Below are 24,496 nucleotides of genomic sequence, written 5' to 3'. Positions count from 1 at the left end.
ATACAGACACCAGACCAAACCTGCTATACTTATACATACACCAGACCAAACCTGCTATACAAATACAGACACCAGACCAAACCTGCTATACAAATACAGACACCAGACCAAACCTGCGATACAAATACAGACACCAGACCAAACCTGCGATACAAATACAACGGACACCAGACCAAACCTGCTATACAAATACAGACACCAGACCAAACCTGCGATACAAATACAGACACCAGACCAAACCTGCGATACAAATACAGACACCAGACCAAACCTGCTATACAAATACAGACACCAGACCAAACCTGCTATACAAATACAGACACCAGACCAAACCTGCTATACAAATACAGACACCAGACCAAACCTGCTATACTTATACATACACCAGACGAAACCTGCTATACAAATACAGACACCAGACCAAACCTGCTATACAAATACAAAAGACACCAGACCAAACCTGCTATACAAATACATACACCAGACGAAACCTGCTATACAAATACAGACACTCCAAATATACCCTACTCCCCCAGGCTGTCACACATCTGACCCCACCACCTACACCGCTACACCTGTGGGTCCCGCCAGCTTTTCCCATGTTGGCTCTGATCGGGTCAATCCATTATTCTTAATGAGGGTCCAAGATGCAGATGACCCTCTGTCGTCCTGGCTGCGGACACACTGCTTTTAGCGGCTAGCTGCGCCATTCTCATGTAGACGCCATGTTTACCAACGATATTGGTTTCCTGCTATCAAAGAGCAGTGCATGGTGGGAACTCATCTTTGAGGTCACATGACAGGGGGTGGGGGTGGAGCTAAAATGCCAGTTTGCAAGCAGCTTTGAATGTGACTGGAGAAATTACAAATTCAAAATAAAAATAAAATTCTGTATTAATCCATTTTTAACTGTATTGTTATGAAACAAGGGTCCTTATAATCTATAGTGGTCAATCATGAGTTTTATTTAAATTATTATTTGTATTATTATTATTCTTGATGCTGATAATAATTATAATAATAATTTTTTTTTTAAACACTTGATAATAATGAATAATAAATTATAAATATATTTATGCTGCAGTTAAGACTGACATACAAACATAACTTTTCTTTCATTACATATCTATATATAGTTCACAACCCCCGATGAGCCCTTTTTTGGCTGCCAATGTGATATATTCAAATTTTGGCTGATTATTTGACCATTTTGTGCACCCGTTCATACCCCGGAGGTGTCATTTATTTGCGCCCAGCAGATACACAGCGCTGCACGCTCGCCGGTTTTATGGCCATCATTTGTAGTCACTTTTCATGCCTAATTTGGAGCCAATAGAGCCTGTGGTATCAGGGTGTCAGGCCCCATTGCCTGTTGGTGTAGAGGAGATTTTTTTTTCCGATGTCTTGATGGGAATTTAGTCACAGTTTACGGGACCACAAACCCTCCAGAAATCATTACGGATACAGACAACCTCCTATATCTGCTCATCTGAACTGAACCCGTGAACCTCAGGGACCAGGAATAGGATAAATAAAAAATGGGTTTTTCCTCCAAAAATTTAAAACCTCCCCTGTAGTTGTAGGAAAGCTCTCTGACACCCTCTATGTAGTTTTGCAACAGCTGGAGGCACTATGATCACTAAAGAGTTGGTCCTATAAAGAGGTCTATCAGCATCATGTGACATGGACGTGGCCGCACGGCCGCCTCCTAAAAAACAATGCCATTGGGCCTAGGGCCGCACGGCCACTACTTCTATTGTAGGATTATTGGGGGAGATTTATCAAAACCTGTCCAGAGGAAAAGTTGTCCAGTTGCCCATAGCAACCAATCAGATCGCTTCTTTCATTTTTGAAAAGGCCTCTGAAAAATGAAAGCAGCGATCTGATTGGTTGCTATGGGCAACTCAGCAACTTTTCCTCTGGACGGGTTTTGACAAATCTCCCCCCATGGTCTTTAGTCACTTCAGAATTGGATAATATATTATCCAACTATTAATGGTGTCAGGTGACTCTGATACACAAGGGGTTGTCCGCTTCATAAAACCTATTTCTATATACCCCATTAGAGAATTCTGGGATAATACAGTGGTCCCTCAAGTTACAATATTAATCGGTTCCAGGACAACCATTGTATGTTGAAACCATTGTATGTTGAGTCATTGAGGGAGATTTATCAAAACCTGTCCAGAGGAAAAGTTGCCCTGTTGCCCATAGCAACCAATCAGATCGCTTCTTTCATTTTTCACAGGCCTCTTCAAAAATGAAAGAAACGATCTGATTGGTTGCTATGGGCAACTGCACCACTTTTCCTCTACACAGGTTTTGATAAATCTCCCTCCATAACTCTATGGAAACCTGGTAATTGGTTCCAAAGCCCCAACATGTCATCCAAAAATAGGAAAAAGTGAGGATTAAAGAAAAATAAGTAGATAAGTAATTTAGATAAAGAAAGTCCTTACATATAAATGTAATAAAGATCTGCTGGGAGCTGTAATCACTGTCTATGTAGAGGACCGGAGCTTCTTCAGGGTCCTGTACAGTACACCGTGTCCTGAAAAAATGTAAAATGGAGCCGCCCTCACCTGGAGCAGCTATCCCTGGCACAGGTAAAGAGTACAGAACATGTAGTACCTCCCTGTACTGTAGGGGGCGCTACCAGACACCAGTCAGTGCATGCACTTCAGTAATACAGGTAAAGAGTACAGAACATGTAATACCTCCCTGTACTGTAGGGGGGCGCTACCAGACACCAGTCAGTGCATGCACTTCAGTAATACAGGTAAAGAGTACAGAACATGTAATACCTCCCTGTACTGTAGGGGGCGCTACCAGACACCAGTCAGTGCATACACTTCAGTAATACAGGTAAAGAGTACAGAGCATGTAATACCTCCCTGTACTGTAGAGGGTGCTCCCAGACATCAGTCAGTGCATACACTTCAGTAATACAGGTAAAGAGTACAGAACATGTAATACCTCCCTGTACTGTAGGGGGCGCTACCAGACACCAGTCAGTGCATACACTTCAGTAATACAGGGTTTTACCAGCGAATGCCCATTCTGATTGGTCGTTTCTTCCAGCCATTGACATTTATCACAGATCTGGACTGTCTGTACATTGTATGGTGAGTCTGGTTTCAAGTTACAATGGTCCAGAAAAGAGCATTATTTGCTACAACTATTGTATGTTGAGGGATCACTGTATAGGGCAGTGGTCTCCAACCTGCGGACCTCCAGATGTTGCAAAACTACAGCTCCCAGCATGCCCGGACAGCCAACGGCTGTCCGGGCATGCTGGGAGTTGTAGTTTTGCAATATCTGGAGGTCCGCAGGTTGGAGACCACTGGTATAGGGGTTATTTAAGGATCCCCATGTCTCGGTAGGTGTAGTGCAGGAGCGGGGAACCTTTTTCTGCCAAGGGCCGTACAAAATTATTAACATAACAATTAGCAGCTATACTTGGTCAAACATTTAATTCACCCCTCCCTAATATGATGGCAGGAACGGCTTCTCTATGGGGAGGCGTGTGATGTTTCGATAATGTTGCTATTCGCAACTGCTTCCAGGTTCGCATTAGTCAGTCTAAAGAGAGCTTTCCCTTGTAGGTAGTGTACCCCCATATGCCCCCAGAACGTAAATTCTCCTGTGAGGGTAGCTTGACCTCTGTATGTTGGACCCCCTGTAGGTAGTTTGAACCTTTATGTCAGGTGGTCTGGGCATGCTGGGAGTTGTAGTTGTGCAGCATCTGTAGGTACACGGGTTGGGAAACACTACTACAGAGGATTGTTTTTGCTGTCTGGGCATGCTGGGATTTGTAGTTTTGCAACTGCTGGAGTCACACTGGTTGGAAACACTACAACAGAGGATTGTCTTGGCTGTCCGGGCATGATGGGAGTTATAGTTTTGCAACATCTGTAGGTACACTGGTTTGGAAACATCACTACAGAGGATTGTCTTGGATCTCTGGGCATGCTGGGAGTTGTAGTTTTGCAAAAATCTGAAGGCACACTAGTTGGGAAACACTACTACAGAGGATTGTTTTTTGCTGTCTGGGCATGCTGGGAGTTGTAGTTTTGCAACTGCTGGAGTCACACTGGTTGGGAACTCTACAACAGAGGATTGTCTTGGCTCTCTTGGCATGCTGGGAGTTGTAGTTTTGTAAAATCTGAAGGCACACTAGTTGGGAAACACTACTACAGAGGATTGTTTTTTGCTGTCTGGGCATGCTGGGATTTGTAGTTTTGCACCAGCTAAAGGCACACTGGTTGGGAAACACTACTAAAGATGATTGTCTAGACCAGATTCCGTTGTAGCAGCCCCTCAGCTGTGAAAAGAATTAGATTAGATTCTTCTATTCACTGACAGCAGACAGAGATCTTGCCACAAAACACTTCTATAAAGTTGCACAATATAAATTGAGAACATCACAAGTAGAACGAGGTCAATGGGAACCTCTCCACATTAAGTGTTTGTTGTTCTGGGCTGGATGACAGTACGCCGCTTTAATAGTGACGGCTCTGGAAGGCGCTGCCACGGCTGGCAGAGGAGAAGCAGCAGGGAATGCGCTCAGTGTCATGCGCCGCTTAAAACATTTTTTCCCCAATATAAGCCGTTCTTAAGAAGATTTGCACTTTAATCCACGTTGATTGTTATACAATTGGTTGTCTTACAATTAGGTGCAGATGGTTAGGACGTGTAATGCCGATAAACAGCCGCGCTGCAATTTCCGGGTTGGATTTTTTTTTTTTTTCCTTCTTCCCTGTAATCCAAGTCCAAAGCACCGAAAATCTGTTCTCATCTTCCCGGCTGTAATCACTGCAATATGTTTACAATCTGTCTGTATATAACATAATACTTATTATAATATTACGGCTCATAAGCAGCTGCTCTGTGTAGTCAGAGGGGAGGGGGACAATGTGACGGTACTTATCATATTAAAGGTCCAGAGGTGATGATAATTATTATAGAGCGGGGGTGGGGGTGGGGGGGAATTCTTATTTTTACTGTGATTTTAAAAATAGAATCTTTATTTTTAATCTTTTAAATTATGTAATCTTTCCTATGACGTTCTTATAACAGACTGATGAAAAAAATAAAAATAAAATACAATTTATAATAAGAATGATTTATAATGATTGATACTTTTCTTCATTGCCAGGGTGTGCTGATAACACTGACTGCCAATGTATGGCTGAATACAGCTTATAGTAAGAGCGGCAGGTGCAGAATCTGAAATAAGAGCAAAAGCCGCAGGGCCCCTATTAAATGTAAAAGCCATGACAGCCATAGGAGCCCTAATAAGAGCAACAGGCGCAAGACTCCCAGTGAGAGTGACAGGTGCAGGAGCAGTACCCCCTGTAAGAGCAACAGGAGCAGTACCCCCAGTAAGAGCAACAAGGGGAGGACTCTTTAGTAACAGCAACAGGTGCATAACCTTTAATAAGAGCAACAGTTGCAGGACCCTAGTAAGAACAGCAGGTGGAGGACCCCTAGTAAGAACAGCAGACGTAGGACCCCAATAAGAGCAGCAGAAGCAGGACCCCCAGTAAGAGCAGCAGAAGCAGGACCCCCAGTAAGAGCAGCAGAAGCAGGACCCCAGTAAGAGCAGCAGAAGCAGGACCCCCAGTAAGAGCAGCAGAAGCAGGACCCCCAGTAAGAGCAGCAGAAGCAGGACCCCCAGTAAGAGCAGCAGAAGCAGGACCCCCAGTAAGAGCAGCAGAAGCAGGACCCCAAGTAAGAGCAGCAGAAGCAGGACCCCCAGTAAGAACAGCAGGCGAAGAACCCCTAGTAAGAGCAGCAGAAGCAGGACCCCCAGTAAGAGCAGCAGAAACAGGACCCCAAGTAAGAGCATCAGAAGCAGGACCCCTAGTAAGAACAGCAGGCGAAGGACCCCCAGTAAGAGCAGCAGAAGCAGGACCCCCAGTAAGAGCAGCAGAAGCAGGACCCCCAGTAAGAGCAGCAGAAGCAGGACCCCCAGTAAGAGCAGCAGAAACAGGACCCCAAGTAAGAGCATCAGAAGCAGGACCCCTAGTAAGAACAGCAGGCGAAGGACCCCCAGTAAGAACAGCAGGCGAAGGACCCCCAGTAAGAGCAGCAGAAGCAGGACCCCCCAGTAAGAGCAGCAGAAGCAGGACCCCAAGTAAGAGCATCAGAAGCAGGACCCCTAGTAAGAACAGCAGGCAAAGGACCCCCAGTAAGAGCAGCAGAAGCAGGACCCCAAGTAAGAGCAGCAGAAGCAGGACCCCAAGTAAGAGCAGCAGAAGCAGGACCCCCAGTAAGAGCAGCAGAAGCAGGACCCCAAGTAAGAGCAGCAGAAGCAGGACCCCAAGTAAGAGCAGCAGAAGCAGGACCCCAAGTAAGAGCAGCAGAAGCAGGACCCCAAGTAAGAGCAGCAGAAGCAGGACCCCAAGTAAGAGCAGCAGAAGCAGGACCCCAAGTAAGAGCAGCAGAAGCAGGACCCCCAGTAAGAGCAGCAGAAGCAGGACCCCCAGTAAGAGCATCAGAAGCAGAACCCCCAGTAAGAGCATCAGAAGCAGAACCCCCAGTAAGAGCATCAGAAGCAGGACCCCCAGTAAGAGCAGCAGAAGCAGGACCCCCAGTAAGAGCAGCAGAAGCAGGACCCCCAGTAAGAGCAGCAGAAACAGGACCTCAAGTAAGAGCATCAGAAGCAGGACCCCCAGTAAGAGCATCAGAAGCAGGACCCCTAGTAAGAGCAGCAGAAGCAGGACCCCCAGTAAGAGCAGCAGGCGAAGAACCCCCAGTAAGAGCAGCAGAAGCAGGACCCCCAGTAAGAGCAGCAGAAGCAGGACCCCCAGTAAGAGCATCAGAAGCAGGACCCCCAGTAAGAGCAGCAGTAAAGGTAACAGGGCAGGACCCCTGGTAAGAGCAGCAGGCGGAGGACCATTGTAAGAGAGACAGATGCGGGATCCATGGTAAAAAGTAACACCAAGGAGCCTCCAATAAATATGCCTAATAAGTGCAAGACCCTCCAGAAAGAGCGAAACACACGGACCTGTCCACCCAGTAGGGGCAATAGTCACAGAGCCACGACTACAGGAGACCACCACTAACAATGATGTTTGCAGGACCATCAGTTCACAACAAAGATCCCCCGCTGGTGCCTGGTTCTGCTGGGACAGAGAAGAGGAAGCTTTGAGCTGGGAGAACAGCATGAGTGGGGTGTATATTTTTATTTTATGTTTTACTTTCATCCTGAATATAAATATGGTTTTCCGAACAACCCCTTTAAGGGGGCGGAGCATGACACAAGAATTCAATGGACACAGTCAGCATGAGTCTCTCTCACAGAGCATCTATCTGTTCTTGGTCATACTTTCTGTATGTCCTGGACTTGACCAACTCTGACCGACCTAATGGGTCAATATAGACAGGAGTTGTCTCCTTGAGAGAGCCCCTTTAAAGGGAACCTGTCATTACATTCAAGCAACCCAAACCAGGAGTCATAGGTTGGTCCCTGGCAACTTTTCCTTGCCCAAATGGGTCCCTGTTTGGCTATAGGGAGACACCTATCAAGGTCGGTGGGGCAAGAGGGAACAACCTAGTGGCTTCTGTTTCAGGCAGCATGAAATTGATGGCAGGTTCCCTTTAACAATACCCGATCTCACATTTCACACAGTCAGGTTATTATTTATGGCATTCTGTGATCACTAATATACAGGCAGCCATATCCATTCAGCTAGTGGTCACATGGACAGGAAGTCGTGGTTGCTAGGCAACCTGAATTCTCATAACCTGAGGAATATATAAAGAAATAAACACTGTGTAATAATAATGCTGCAATAAACTAGTTAATTGATCGACTTTAATAAACCAAAAAGTTACATTTTGTTCTTATCTGACCAGAGAACCTTCTTCTACATTTGCTGTTTCTCCCACAGGATTTCTTGTGGTAACTTTCCCCAATGTCTCTTAAAACCTTTGGATATTTTTCTTTAATAACCTTACACTGCTTTGTACTTCTCCACAACTTTATCCCTGACCTGTTTGGTGAGCTCCTTGGTCTTCGTGCTGCTGTTTGTTCAGTAATGCTCTCTAACAAACTCTGAGGCCTTCATAGAACAGGTGTATTTGTCCTGAGCTTAAATTGCTGACAGATTCATCTTATTGCTACTTATGTGGCTTGTGAAGGCAATTTAACGCACCAGATCTTTGTTAGGGGTCTCTCAGTTCACATTGCCATCAGACTCCGCTATTTGGAGTTCCGTTGGCAATCCGATCAGAACGATGGGAGTTAAGCAGAGAAATTGCGCAAGCACTATTTCTTTCTCTGCTAAATTTCTGTAAAATTACCGGATCACCGACTGACCCCATACAAGTGAACGGGGTCCATTGTTACCTGGCAGTAGCCATTTGCATCCGACCCGTTTCAGGGTCCATTTGCTCGAAAAAAAAAAAAAAAACAGATTGGACCCTGAACGGGTCGGATGCAAACGGCAATGTGAACCAAGCCTAAACTAGCCAAGTACCCAGTGTTGCCCGGTCTTCTTCCTACCTAAATCTTGTGGGAGTAGAAAAAGCAATAATCACACTCTTATCATCATATCCCTTCCTCAAATCCTGTCCTTACATCCCAACCTCATATCCCGACCCCATATTCTAAACCCCATATCCCATCCTCATAGCTTGTCCTCCTATCCCGTCCTTATATCTCAACCTCATATCCCGTCCTCTTATCCGGTCCTCCCATCCCGACCTCCCATCCCGACCTCCCATCTCAACCTCATGTCCTGTCCTCATATCCCGACCTTATATCCTGACCTCATATCCAGACCTCGTATCCCGTCCTCGTATCCCGTCCTCGTATCCCGTCCTCGTATCCCGTCCTCGTATCCCGTCCTCGTATCCCGTCCTCGTATCCCGTCCTCGTATCCCGTCCTCGTATCCCGTCCTCATATCCCGACCTCATATCCTGTCCTCATATCTCAACCTCATATCCCCCCTTCAAATCCCGTCCTCATATCCCGTCCTCATATCCCGTCCTCATATCCCGACCTCATATCCTGACCTCATATCCCGACCTCATATCCCGACCTCATATCCCGACCTCATATCCCGACCTCATATCCCGACCTCATATCCCGACCTCATATCCCCCCTTCAAATCCCGTCCTCGTATCCCGTCCTCGTATCCCGTCCTCGTATCCCGTCCTCGTATCCCGTCCTCCTATCCCATCCTCGTATCCCATCCTCCTATCCCGACCTCGTATCCCGACCTCGTATCCCGTCCTCATATCCCGTCCTCATATCCCGACCTCATATCCCGACCTCATATCCCCCCTTCAAATCCCGTCCTCGTATCCCGTCCTCGTATCCCGTCCTCGTATCCCGTCCTCGTATCCCGTCCTCGTATCCCGTCCTCGTATCCCGTCCTCGTATCCCGTCCTCGTATCCCGACCTCGTATCCCGACCTCGTATCCCGACCTCGTATCCCGACCTCGTATCCCGACCTCGTATCCCGACCTCGTATCCCGACCTCATATCCCGACCTCATATCCCGACCTCATATCCTGTCTTTATATCCAGTACTCATATCTCATCCTCATATCTCAACCTCATATCCCGTCTTCATATCCCTCACATCCCGTCCTCACATCCCGTCCTCAGGTTTCCAAGCCGAATTGGCTATTTTGTGTTGATCCATTACATAAAATCACAATAAAATAAATGTATGTATCTGATGTTATACCTTGACAAAATGTAGCCTTAGTTAATTAGGCCTAGGCTCTTTCGCATTGTTTCGCAACCAGCGCGCCTCCAGCTGTTGCAAAACTACAACTCCCAGCATGCCCGGACAGCCGAAGGCTGTCCGGGCATGCTGGGAGTTGTAGTTTTGCAACAGCTGGAGGCACCCCGGTTGGGAAACACTGCTCTTTGAAGTGACTTAGTTAAGCATCGTTGGCTATGATAAACCCCCCCGAGGGTGTTACGGCTTGTTAGGCCCCACGGGGGGGGGGGGGGGGGGGGGGGGCAGTAATTAAACTGAGAAGACAAGAGATGATGTTCAGCTAAATACGGATCTTTATATAGTAATAGACTGGTGGTATACAGCTCGGTGCCCCGGGGGCTGTGTTGACAGAGCTCTAAGATCTGCCGCGATCTCTCATATACGGCAAATTGATGGAAATGTTACGAGCAGATCTGCATACGGCACAAGAACTGTGCCTGAGGGGGCAGACGACAGCCAGTCATTAGTATGGCGGCATTTTTTATTTTTTTCCCCTCCATTCACTGTTGCTGCCGCTTGTCACAGTCATATCCCAGACGCCATGCCAACCCGCAGCCTTTAGAGTTCCCCATGTAAAACACATGTACCAGGATTCCTGTCAGGTTTCTTTTTAGTTTTTTTGTTTTTTTTTTTTACTCCGGATGCTGCAGAAAAGATGGGATGTGACAGGTAGATTTTTGTTTAGTGTTTTTTGAGTAAGTCGCCTAAACCGAAATGGTTATATTCCTCCCCTGCAGCTCTATCTGTATACTGATGCTATCTCTATGGGATCAGGATATATAGTAGTTATACACCTCCCCTCCAGCTCTATCTGTATACTGCTGCTATCTCTATGGGATCAGGATATATAGTAGTTATACACTACTCCAGCTCTCTGTATACTCTCTGTATACTGCTGCAGCTATCTCTCTGGAATCAGGTTTTATTTTAGTTATACTCCTTCCCTCCAGCTCTCTGTATACTGCTGCTATCTTTATGAGATCAGGATATATTGTAGTCATACACCCCCCCCCCCCTCCAGCTCTATCTGTATACTGCTGCTATCTCAATGGCATCAGGATATGCAGAAATGATACACCTTCTCTTCAGCTCTATCTGTATACTGCTGCTGCTATCTCTATGGGATCAGGATATATAGTAGTTATACACTTCCCCTCCAGCTCTATCTGTATACTGCTGCTATCTCTATGGGATCAGGATATATAGTAGTTATACACTTCCCCTCCAGCTCTTTCTGTATACTGCTGCTATCTCTATGAGATCAAGATACATAGTACTTATACACCTTCCCTCCAGCTCTATCGGTATACTGCTGCTGCTATCTCAATGGCATCAGGATATGCAGAAATGATACACCTCCTCTTCAGCTCTATCTGTATACTGCTGCTGCTATCTCTATGAGATCAGGATATATAGTAGTTATACACCTCCCCTCCAGCTCTATCTGTATACTGCTGCTATCTCTATGGGATCAGGATATATAGTAGTTATACACCTCCTCTCCAGCTCTATCTGTATACTGCTGCTATCTCTATGTGATCAGGTTATATATTAGTTATACACCTCCCCTCCAGCTCTATCTGTATACTGCTGCTATCTCTATGTGATCAGGATATATAGCAGTTATACACTTTCCCTGAGGCTGTGTTCACACATTGCGTTTTTTTTGTTGCATATTTTTCTGTTTCTGATGTGAGTTTCCCGAAATCGTAGCAGAAATATTATTTCACAGCAGTTTTGCAAATCGCAGTAAAAATATGTCACTTTTTGCCGCGATTTGCTAAAATCGTGATAAGACATTTTTCTACTGCCTAAAGATATGAAATCTTCATGAAATACCGCAATTGTGATTATAGGTCAAATCACTTTCTCCTTGCGGTGATGATAAAACACACTAAGAATAAGAAAACGCATCAAAACTGCACATAATGTGAACTGACCTCAACCTACTTATAAGTCTTATCAGTTTGCCGGGGTGATCTCCAGCACCCTACGTAGATAACCAGGTGCAGTGATCAAACTCCACCCCCTCTCTCTCCACAAAGCCAGAGGATTTATGGGAAATGCAGGAAATCATTTCAGTGATTTGATTTGGAATCAGTATGGCTGAAAACTCATGCCTGCCACATCAGCTAAAACAGGTAGACACAAGAGCCTCTACATTATTTTTGAAAAATAGCCCCATGCAGCACCATATAAGCAAAAATATAAATTCCCAGAGTGCTTCCAGTGGAGGGGAGGAGTCTGGTCTGACACCTCAGAGGGTCTTCGTGTTTTATAGCCGCCTACAACGCCACGCAGGATCAATAGTAAATTACGGCTGCCCGTAGCGCATTATATGCTTCATTAGCGCCGTTGTCTCATTGTATATGGGGAAATTAGACGGTGTGTAATGATCTGGAAAAGTAATTGTTACTCCGTCTCCTCACTCCCCCGTCTGTAAGTGTCAATTGGATCTGATCACTACAGGTTTCTGTGTTTTTATTCACTGACAGCAAGCAGGTGGTTTAAGAATAACAAGAAACTAAAACGCAGAGTCTATGAGAAAATTGCAGAAATTTTTATTATGCAATAAAATTGGCATAAAGTTGGAATACCCCTTTAAATCCACAGAAAAGATTGTGTGTGGGTGGAGACAGAGCATCTTTTAGCATAGGGCCTTCGGCTGTCTGGGGATGCTGGGAGTTGTAGTTTTGCAACAGCTGGAGACACCCTGGTGGGGGAAACACTGTTGTAGCCAATCGAATGGTAGGAATGGTGAGAGCAGCTGGAGAAGACTGAGCATTAGTGGAGGGAGCAGGGAGTAGAGCAGCGCAGAGTATTTTGTTTTGTGTTACTCTTGGTGGGATTTGTCTCCTTGTACGGGCGACACTAGTGAAAATATGAAGTCCTCATAACAGTGTGATGGGCAATACAGTCCCGTATGTTTTAGGAGGATAATTTCTGAGAATAATACTAGAAATGTAGATATGAGATAGATAGATAGATAGGAGATAGATAGAAAGATAGATAGATATGAGATAGATAGATATGAGATAGATATGAGATAGATAGATAGGAGATAGATAGATAGATAGATATGAGATAGATAGATAGATATGAGATAGATAGATAGATAGGAGATAGATAGATAGATAGATAGATAGATAGATAGGAGATAGATAGATAGATAGATAGATATGAGATAGATAGATAGATATGAGATAGATAGATAGATATGAGATAGATAGATATGAGATAGATAGATAGATATGAGATAGATAGATATGAGATAGATAGATAGATAGATATGAGATAGATAGATAGATATGAGATAATGAGATAGATAGATAGATAGATAGATAGATAGATAGATATGAGAGATAGATAGATAGATAGATAGATATGAGATAGATAGATAGATAGATATGAGATAGATATGAGATAGATAGATAGATATGAGATAGATAGATATGAGATAGATAGATAGATATGAGATAGATAGATAGATAGATATGAGAGATAGATAGATAGATAGATAGATATGTGATAGATAGATAGATATGAGATAGATAGATATGAGATAGATAGATATGAGATAGATAGATATGAGATAGATAGATATGAGATAGATAGATATGAGATAGATAGATATGAGATAGATAGATAGATAGATAGATAGATATGAGATAGATAGATAGATATGAGATAGATAGATAGATATGAGATAGATATATATGAGAGAGATAGATAGATAGATAGATATGAGATAGATAGATAGATATGAGATAGATAGATAGATAGATATGAGATAGATATATATGAGAGAGAGAGATAGATAGATAGATAGATAGATATGAGATATATATATATATTGGGGTGTAGATGTCTGGCAGTACTCGGTGCCCTGTATCTAGGTGGTGGTGCCCCCTACAGACACCTGTAGCCGGTGGTGCAGAGTCATAAAGCTCCCGGCTCTGCAGTGCAGCACAGACTGGACTGTAATAAAGCTCTGCAGCCATATGTCTGGGGCGTCACATTGTAGATGCAGCTGTTCTGTAATTCTCCAGTCATTATGGAGGATATAATAGACAGGGGCTCCTCTTATACAAGGTGCTCGGGGCCCCCTCCCCCACATCTGCGCAGAGTCCAGAGAATACTCCTTATTTCCCTGAGCAGCCTGCAGCACCGCACACCCAGCACTCACCATGTGCAGCTATGGCGGAGCCGGGGTGTGTGCCCAGAAACATCTTCTCTGATCCCGGGAGATCCAGCAGAGGATCCTCTATTCATTCCTGGGTTGGGAAAGTCTGACCGACCTCATATGTATCTGTGTTATCTATCTATCTATATCTCATATCTATCTCATATCTATGTATCTCATATCTATCTATCTCATATCTATCTCATATCTATCTATCTCATATCTATCTATCTCATATCTATCTCATATCTATCTATCTCATATCTATCTATCTATCTCATATCTATCTATCTATCTCATATCTATCTATCTCATATCTATCTATCTCATATCTATCTATCTCATATCTATCTATCTCATATCAATCTATCTCATATCTATCTATCTCATATCTATCTATCTCATATCTATCTCATATCTATCTCATATCTATCTATCTATCTATCTCATATCTATCTATCTCATATCTATCTATCTCTCTCTCTCATATCTATCTATCTCATATCTATCTATCTCATATCTATCTATCTCATATCTATCTATCTCTCTCTCTCATATCTATCTATCTCATATCTATCTATCTCATATCTATCTATCTCATATCTATCTATCTTATATCTATCTCATATCTATCTCATATCAATCTATCTCATATCTATCTATCTCATATCTATCTATCTTATATCTATCTATCTCATATCTATCTATCTTATATCTATCTCATATCTATCTATCTATCTCATATCTATCTCATATCTATCTCATATCTATCTATCTCATATCTATCTCATATCTATCTCATATCTATCTATCTATATCATATCTATCTATCTCATATCTATCTCATATCTATCTATCTATATCATATCTATCCATCTCATATCTATCTCATATCTATCTATCTCATATCTATCTCATATCTATCTATCTATCTATCTATCTATCTCATATCTATCTATCTATCTATCTATCTATCTCATATCTATCTATCTATCTATCTCATATCTATCTATCTCATATCTATCTCATATCTATCTATCTCATATCTATATCTATCTCATATCTATATCTATCTCATATCTATCTCATATCTATCTATCTAACTCATATCTATCTATCTATCTATCTATATATCTATCTCTATCTAATATCTATCTATTTCATATCTATCTATCTATCTCATATCTATCTATCTCGTATCTATCTATCTATCTCATATCTATCTATCTCATATCTATCTATCTCATATCTATCTATCTCATATCTATCTATCTCATATCTATCTATCTATCTATCTCATATCTATCTATCTATCTCATATCTATCTATCTCATATCTATCTATCTCATATCTATCTATCTATCTATCTCATATCTATCTCATATCTATCTATCTATCTATCTATCTATCTATCTATCTCAGTAGATGTCTTCCCTCCCCTTGCTCTGTAGTCCGGCGCTGTCCCTGGTGCTGAAGCCGTCCTGTCCTGTACTTGTTGTCTCCCTCTGTAGAGTTTTGTGCTGTTACCATGGTTACACTGCGCCCCGCAGGAGAGCTGTATACCTGCCGCTTCTCTCCTGCTCCTCCATGAGTGGAGATACAAATCCTCTTATTTCTTTTTTCCTTTCTCCTTTTTGTCGGCTCCCTGAAGTATTGTCACTTCTGTGAGTCCGGACCGGTCCTGGTTCACCTTAGATTTCATGGTCACATGATGCCCAGGCAGCTTTGGGAATGATAAACATGACAATTACAAATGTTTCCAATACATCCAAATGTAATTTATTTATTTATTTTAAATAACATTTTTAATTAATCTGATTTAGTTCTGAAGGGATTTGCTCATCATTAATGATTAAGTCTTAAATTTTGCCATCACCCACAACTCTGGTCTTACATAGGACTGCATGCGAACCTATTGCATTTGTTTATTTTTGTGCCCCCTAAGCAGTGTTTCCCATCCAGTGTGCCTCCAGCTGTTGCAAAACCACAACTCCCAGCATGCCTGGACAGCCAAACACTGTGCCACAAAGAGTTAAATGACAAATTCAGCTCTGTTACACCTGTAAAGGACAATACACATCTACAACTCTAATATCTCTGGTCTTACAGCCCCCAAAGAAGTGTTTTCCAACCAGGGTGCCTCCAGCTGTTGCGAAACTACAACTCGCAGCATGCCCGGACAGCCGAAGGCTGTCCGGGCATGCTGGAAGTTGTAGTTTTGCAACAGCTGGAGGCACATTGGCTGGCAAACACTACCCCTAAAAGATTTGAATGACAGATTTAGCTCTGCTACATCTGTAAAGGAAAATATATCCACAACTCTTCCATCTCTGGTCTTACATAGGACTGCTGGCAAACTTATAGCATTTTGTTAAATGACAAATTCAGCTCTGCTACATCTGTAATAGATTTACCTGTACGCCTATAATGCATAAAATGCGTTATTCCAGGGGGAGTTTTAGCTTTGCAACAGCTGGAGGCACACTGGCTGGGAAATACTGCACCTCAAAGAGTTAAAGGGGTTATCCAGGAAAAAACTTTTTTATATATATATATATATATATATATATATATATATATATATATATCCACTGGCTCCAGAAAGTTAAACAGATTTGTAAATTACTTCTATTAAAAAATCTTAATCCTTTCAGTACTTATGAGCTTCTGAAGTTAAGGTTGTTCTTTTCTGTCTAAGTGCTCTCTGATGACACCTGTCTCGGGAAACGCCCAGTTTAGAAGAGGTTTGCTATGGGGATTTGCTTCTAAACTGGGCGGTTCCCGAGACACGTGTCATCAGAGAGCACTTAGACAGAAAAGAACAACCTTAACTTCAGAAACTGATAAGTACTGAAAGGATTAAGATTTTTTAATAAAAGTAATTTACAAATCTGTTTAACTTTCTGGAGCCAGTTGATATATCTATATCTATATATATATATATATATATATATATAAAAAAAAAAGTTTTTTTCCTGGAATACCCCTTTAAAGGGTTATTCCAGGAAAAAACTTTTTCTTTATTTATCAACTGGCTCCAGGAAGTTAAAAAGATTTGTAAATTTATTCTATTAAAAAATCTTAATCCTTTCAATAATTATCAGCTGCTGAAATTGAGTTGTTCTTTTCTGTCTGGCAACAGTGCTCTCTGCTGACACCTCTGTCTGTCTCGGGAACTGCAGAGAGTAGAAGAGGTTTGCTATGGGGATTTGCTTCTACTTTGGACAGTTCCCGAGACAGGTGTCATCAGAGAGCACTTAGACAGAAAAGAACAACTCAACTTCAGCAGCTCATAAGTACTGAAAGGATTAAGATTTTTTAATAGATGTAATTTACAAATCTGTTTAACTTTCTGGAGCCAGTTTGTATATATATATATATATATATATATATATATATATATATATATATAAAGTTTTTTTTCCTGGATAACCCGTTTAAGTGACAAATTCAGCTCTGCTACATCTGTAAAGGAAAATACATATCCGGCATTTCTGGTCTTACATAGGACTGCAGGCAAACCTATTGTATTAGTTATAGTGGACAGCCTATGCAGGGTTTCCAAAACAGTGTTACTCCAGCTGTTGCAAAACTAGCAACAGCTGGAGGCCTACCGGCTGGTAAACACTGCCTCTCAACGAGTTAAATGACAAATTCAGTTCCGCTTCATCTGTAAAGGAAAATAAACATCCACCATTTCTGGTCTTACATAGGACTGCAGGCGAACCTATTGTATTAGTTATAGTGGACAGCCTATGCAGGGTTTCCAAAACAGTGTTACTCCAGCTGTTGCAAAACTAGCAACAGCTGGAGGCCTACCGGCTGGTAAACACTGCCTCTCAACGAGTTAAATGACAAATTCAGTTCCGCTTCATCTGTAAAGGAAAATAAACATCCACCATTTCTGGTCTTACATAGGACTGCAGGCGAACCTATTGTATTAGTTATAGTGGACAGCCTCTGCAGGGTTTCCAAACCAATGTTACTCCAGCTGTTGCAAAACAAGCAACAGCTGGAGGCCTACCGGCTGGTAAACACTGCCTCTCAACGAGTTAAATAACAAATTCAGCTCTGCTTCATCTGTAACGGATTTACCTATACACCTAATAAAATGCGTTTTTTTTTTTTTTTTTGTTATTTTTTGCCAAGGGGTCGGCGCCAAATTTGCAATTTTTATTCGGAGAAACCTCTCGGTTCACTAGCGCAGACCGCCCCCCCCCCCTTTTTTTTTTTTCCCGGTCCCTTTGGCCTCTCCCTATTTTTTTCCTCCGCGGACACACGAGCCGAATCCGTGTACCGTATGACAGATGAGGAAGGAGAGTTTTCCTGTTTCCATGGCAACATCAATTGGCATTCTGCAGGTACTCTGGCGGCCGCTGCCGCTCCGGGCTCTCTGTGACATACGAGCTATTTTTGGCCGGGGAGGGGGGGGGAGGTTGGGGGTCGCGCGCTGCACACTCGCCTCTGCTACACCAACGTATTAAAGGGGATTCTATACCCCCCCACCCCCACGTTACCGCCACCTTAATGGCAGATAAATCATTCATACTACGCCGTGCGGTTGGCGGATTGTACGGATTTTTTAAAAAAGCGCCTGAGAACAATGCTTTATTTTTAGCGTCCAGTCAGATCGTCGCTGGAAAAGAAAGTGGGCGGGGCCTGCCGGTGTCACATGACTGTTGCACTGTAGGTATATATATATATATATATATATATATATATATATATATATACATAGAGATAGATGGATAGATAGATAGATCTGTTCCTCTATAACAGTGGTCTCCAACCTGCAGACCTCCAAATGTTGCAAAACTACAACTCCCAGCATGCCCGGACAGCCGTTGGCTGTCCGGGCATGCTGGGAGTTGTAGTTTTGCAACATCTGGAGGTCCGCAGGTTGGAGACCACTGCTCTATAATATATGTGTATAGAGCCATGCAAGAGCGTTTTGCCCAGGATCTGGTGAGCCATTGCTGAGCTGTATCTGTTTCTGGGAAAGCTGGGTGACAACAATTTTTTATTTATTTAAATTTTTTTATTTTTTTTTATTTTAAAGAAATGTTTTCAGATTTTTTTCGTATTACAATCCATCATCAAAAACACTAGTCATCATTAGTCAACATTAGTCATCATCAAAAACACCCACAGGCAAAGCCACTCAGCTTTCCCAGATTTCTGGGAAAGCTGGGTGTCAACTATTTTTTATTTATTTTTATTTTAAAGAAATGTTTTCAAATTTTTTTCGTATTACAATCCATCATCAAAAACATTAGTCATCATCAAAAAAACACCCACAGGCAAAGCCACTCAGCTTTCCCAGATTTCTGGGAAAGCTGGGTAACAACTATTTTTTATTTATTTAAAAAAAAAAATTATTTTAAAGAAATGTTTTCAAATTTTTTTCGTATTACAATCCATCATCAAAAACATTAGTCATCATTAGTCATCATCAAAAACACCCACAGGCAAAGCCACTCAGCTTTCCCAGATTTTTGGGAAAGCTGGGTGTCAACTATTTTTTATTTATTTTTATTTTAAAGAAATGTTTTCAAATTGTTTTCGTATTACAATCCATCATCAAAAACATTAGTCATCATCAAAAAACACCCACAGGCAAAGCCACTCAGCTATCCCAGATTTCTGGGAAAGCTGGGTGACAACTATTTTTTATTTATTTAAAAAAACATTTATTTTAAAGAAATGTTTTCAAATTTTTTTCGTATTAAAATCCATCATCAAAAACATTAGTCATCATTAGTCATCATCAAAAACACCCACAGGCAAAGCCACTCAGCTTTCCCAGATTTCTGGGAAAGCTGGGTGTCAACTATTTTTTATTTATTTTTATTTTAAAGAAATGTTTTCAAATTTTTTTCGTATTACAATCCATCATCAAAAACATTAGTCATCATCAAAAAACACCCACAGGCAAAGCCACTCAGCTTTCCCAGATTTCTGGGAAAGCTGGGTGACAACTATTTTTTATTTATTTAAAAAAAAATTATTTTAAAGAAATGTTTTCAAATTTTTTTTGTATTTCAATCCATCATCAAAAACACTAGTCATCATTAGTCATCATCAAAAACACCCACAGGCAAAGCCACTCAGCTTTCTCAGATTTTTGGGAAAGCTGGGTGTCAACTATTTTTTATTTATTTTTATTTTAAAGAAATGTTTTCAAATTGTTTTCGTATTACAATCCATCATCAAAAACATTAGTCATCATCAAAAAACACCCACAGGCAAAGCCACTCAGCTATCCCAGATTTCTGGGAAAGCTGGGTGACAACTATTTTTTATTTATTTAAAAAAACATTTATTTTAAAGAAATGTTTTCAAATTTTTTTCGTATTAAAATCCATCATCAAAAACATTAGTCATCATTAGTCATCATCAAAAACACCCACAGGCAAAGCCACTCAGCTTTCCCAGATTTCTGGGAAAGCTGGGTGTCAACTATTTTTTATTTATTTTTATTTTAAAGAAATGTTTTCAAATTTTTTTCGTATTACAATCCATCATCAAAAACATTAGTCATCATCAAAAAACACCCACAGGCAAAGCCACTCAGCTTTCCCAGATTTCTGGGAAAGCTGGGTGACAACTATTTTTTATTTATTTAAAAAAAAAATTATTTTAAAGAAATGTTTTCAAATTTTTTTTGTATTTCAATCCATCATCAAAAACACTAGTCATCATTAGTCATCATCAAAAACACCCACAGGCAAAGCCACTCAGCTTTCTCAGATTTCTGGGAAAGCTGGGTGACAACTATTTTTTATTTATTTAATTAGTTTTTTTTTTTATTTTTAAAGACATTTTTTCACATTTTTTCCGTATTACAATCCATCATCAATTCACAATTAAATAATTAGGCAATTAACCGTTTACATAATACATATGAAGGTGGGGGGACAACTGTTATAGGCATCATCACAGCAACCGTAGTTACTCAGCTTTCCCTGGTTCCCGAAAAGCAAAGCTGCTTAGAGATGTGGTAACACATCCCCTTCCCCTATATGACTGCATAATTAGATTTTTAGCTGGGAAGGCTGAGGAAGAGTCATCACAGCACCTATAGGGGATGTCACTCAGCTTTTTCCAGGTTCTGAATGGCGACGCAGCCTAGCTATCTGGCTACATATCGCTTTCCCCTGTATCGCTGCAAATCTAGATTCTTTTTGGGAAAACTGGGTAACATCCATTATGGTCATCACCACATCACTCATAGGAAAAGTCACTCAGCTTTCCCTGAATACAGAATGTGCCTACAGATGTACCAACATGTCCCTTTCCCCTGTATCACTGTATATGAAGATTATTTGTGGGGAAGCTGTGTGACAGCCATTATAGTCTTCATCACAACACCCATAGGAGACCTAACTCAGCTTTTTCAGGTTTTGAGGGGCAAAGCTGCCTTTATATATGGCTACAAATATCTTTCCGCTGTATCACTGCATATCTAGATTCTTTTTGGGAAAGCTGGGTGACAACCATTAGTCATCATCACAACACCCAAAGGTAAAGCCACTCAACTTTCCCAGATTTCTGAATGCAGAATGTGCCTACAGATGTACCAACATGTCCCTTTCCCCTGTATCACTGTATATCTAGATTCTTTTTGGGAAAGCTGGGTGACAACCATTAGTCATCATCACAACACCCAGAGGTAAAGCCACTCAGCTTTCCCAGATTTCTGAATGCAGAATGTGCCTACAGATGTACTAACATGTCCCTTTCCCCTGTATCACTGCATATCTAGATTATTTTTGGGAAAGCTGGGTGACAACCATTAGCCACCATCACAACACCCATAGGCAAAGCCACTCAGCTTTCCTAGGTACTGAATGGTAACACTCCCTAGAGACATAACACACCCCCTGCATTATAGCCCAGTTAGATTTTAGATGGCAGAATTAAAGCACCCGTAGGGGTTGTCACTCAGCTTTCCCAGATTTCCATGAGATATGGCAACATGTCCCTCTCCCCTGTTTCCCTGCGTATCTAGATTATATCTGGGAAAGCTGAATGACAAGCTTTATAGTTATTATCACAACACTCATATCTGATGCCACTCAGCTTTCTCAGGTTCCAAAAAAGCTGGGTGACAACCAATAAAGGCACTGGTGTCCATGAAAACTTGGCTTTCCCAGTTTCCTGAATGGCAAAAGCAACATAGAAGTTTACGGATATATATCCTGCCCCTGTATAGCTATGAAAACTGGGTGACATGCAATATACTGCAGGCTTCATCACATCACCTGCTGCAGATGTCATTCAGCTTTCCCAGTTTCCTGAATGGCAAATCTGCCTAGCAATAAGACAACACATCCCTTCATCTGTGTCAGTGCATAGATAAATTGTATCTGTAAAAGTTGGGTGACAACCAATATACTGTAGGCATCATCCCAATTCAAAACACCAATAGCGGATGTCATTCAGCTTTTCAAGTTTCCTGAATGGCAAACCAATCAATATGACAACGCATCTTTATCAGTGCCTAGTTAGATTGTATCTGCGAAAACCGGGTGACAGCCAATATACTGTAGACATCATTACAACACCCACAGATGCTGTTACTCAGCTTTCCCATGTTCCCGAATGGCAAATCTGCCTAGCAACATGAGAACACACCACCTGCTCCTATGCATTATGACATCCTAGGTAGGAAAGCTAAGTGACAACCAGTAAAGGTGTCATTACATCAGCTATAGGGGTTGTCATGTAGCTTTCCTTGGTTCCTGAATGGCAAATATACCTAAAGATGTAGAAATACATTGTCTTGGTCAGTGTTTCCCAACTAGGATGTCTCCATCTGTTGCAAAACTACAACTCCCAGCATGCCCAGACAGCCGAAGGCTGTCTGGGCATGCTGGGAGTTGTAGTTTCACAACAGCTGGAGGCACTCTGGTTGGGAAACACTGACCTAGATAGGTTATAGGACAACTGGGTGACAACCACTGTAGAGCAGGGGATGTATAGAAACGCATGGCTGCCAAAGGGCATGCTGGGAGTTGTAGTTTTGCAACAGCTGGGGGTCCACTCTATCTTGTATGTCCCCTCCAGTATGTACAGCGCCTCCAGCTGGTGACTCTAAACGTTCGCATGGTCCTATTTGCATGGGGATTTTAATGCCACTTGTTTCTATGGGCAATAAAGCAAAACAATTTAGCCGTTTAAGCCGTCATCAAGCGTTTACCGTCGCGTTCACACCATTAGGTTTTTCCCCGTCAGGCATTAGACGACACGTCCCGCGCAAGGCTGGGTGACTTTTACGATTACGGTAAATACCGCTGGATATAAATAGAACGTCATCCCGCCAATACAAGAGCACAAAACACGGCCCTACAGCACTGTCATAAAAAACATATAAAATAATTGTATATAAAAAATAATAAAGAAATAATTAAAAAATAAACTACTCAATATTTTTTATTTTATTTTTACATTTTTTGGGGCGATAATCCAGAATATCTGATAATCCGGTATCTATCAGGTCCCATTGATGCTGGATATATATATATATATATATATATATATATATATATATATATATATATATATATATATGAGATTTCATTCACATTTACCAGCTTTATTTCCGGCATAAATTCCGCAAACAGCCGGCGCCAGGCAGAACATGCCGGTGCTAGGACGGCTCGGAATTGCGCAGTCTTAATAGACGGCAAAGCATTTCAAGCGGATTCCACGGAAGCAATTGACATTAGAGATGAGCGAATCGAAGTTGACGAACCCGAATTCGTTACGAATTTCGAGAAAAATTCGATTCGCAACGAATACGAATATCGCCGTGATTATATCGCGCAAATCGCTTCATTAAACTTCATTTTACAGCGATCCAGGCTATTGGAGAGCTAAGATGGCGGATCCATATGTGAGTACATGGGGCAGGGGATTATGGGAGGGCGGGAAACAGCGGCGGGAATGAAGGTAGGCGGGCTGACCCTGAATCACATGTGAGATGCAGCCTATCAGTGCATACCGCATACGTACCTCCAAGTATTGTTCCATTTAGTACCTGTTAAGCTGTCAAGGTGCTCCATACCGTCAAAGTCCAAACCATAGTATCCACCAGCTGGTGTTTTTACAAAAAGAGTTTTTTCTGTCTATACTTGCGCGTATTACTGCCCTCATCAGTGCATACCGCATACGTACATCCAAGTAGTGTACCACCTTGTACCTGTTAATCTGTAAAGGGCCTACATACTGTGAAAGGACAGCCGTAAGTAATCACCTGCTGCTGTTCTAGACAAATACTGTTTAAAGAGTAGTGTAGCGTATTGTAATACCCTCATAAACGCACTAAGTATGTCAGGCAGAGAAATGCCAGGACGTGCACAGAGGAGTGGCAGAGGCCTAAATACTTCAGGCAGAGTTGGCAGCAGACTTGGGGCGAGGGGCAGCAGGAGTCGCAGCGAGAGGCCTGAGCTCCCGTTATCAGCCAGCGGTCGTGTCTCCACCAGCAAACCATCTGCCGTCGTCGATTGGTTAACATGCTCATGCACATCATCACAAGTGACATCTGACACCCCCAGTCAACAGAC

At 42.0% G+C, this 24,496-nt stretch overlaps 1 protein-coding gene across 4 annotated transcripts in view; it reads left to right on the top strand.

Moving 5' to 3' along the window:
- Positions 1 to 24,496, top strand: part of DSCAM (DS cell adhesion molecule) — a 586,110-nt gene that overhangs the window by 131,240 nt on the left and 430,374 nt on the right. The gene's annotated exons all lie outside the window — the stretch shown is intronic.

This window comes from Hyla sarda, chromosome 2, assembly GCF_029499605.1.
Source record: "Hyla sarda isolate aHylSar1 chromosome 2, aHylSar1.hap1, whole genome shotgun sequence".
Taxonomy (NCBI): domain Eukaryota; kingdom Metazoa; phylum Chordata; class Amphibia; order Anura; family Hylidae; genus Hyla; species Hyla sarda.
This window is presented reverse-complemented; position numbering and strand designations above follow the sequence as displayed.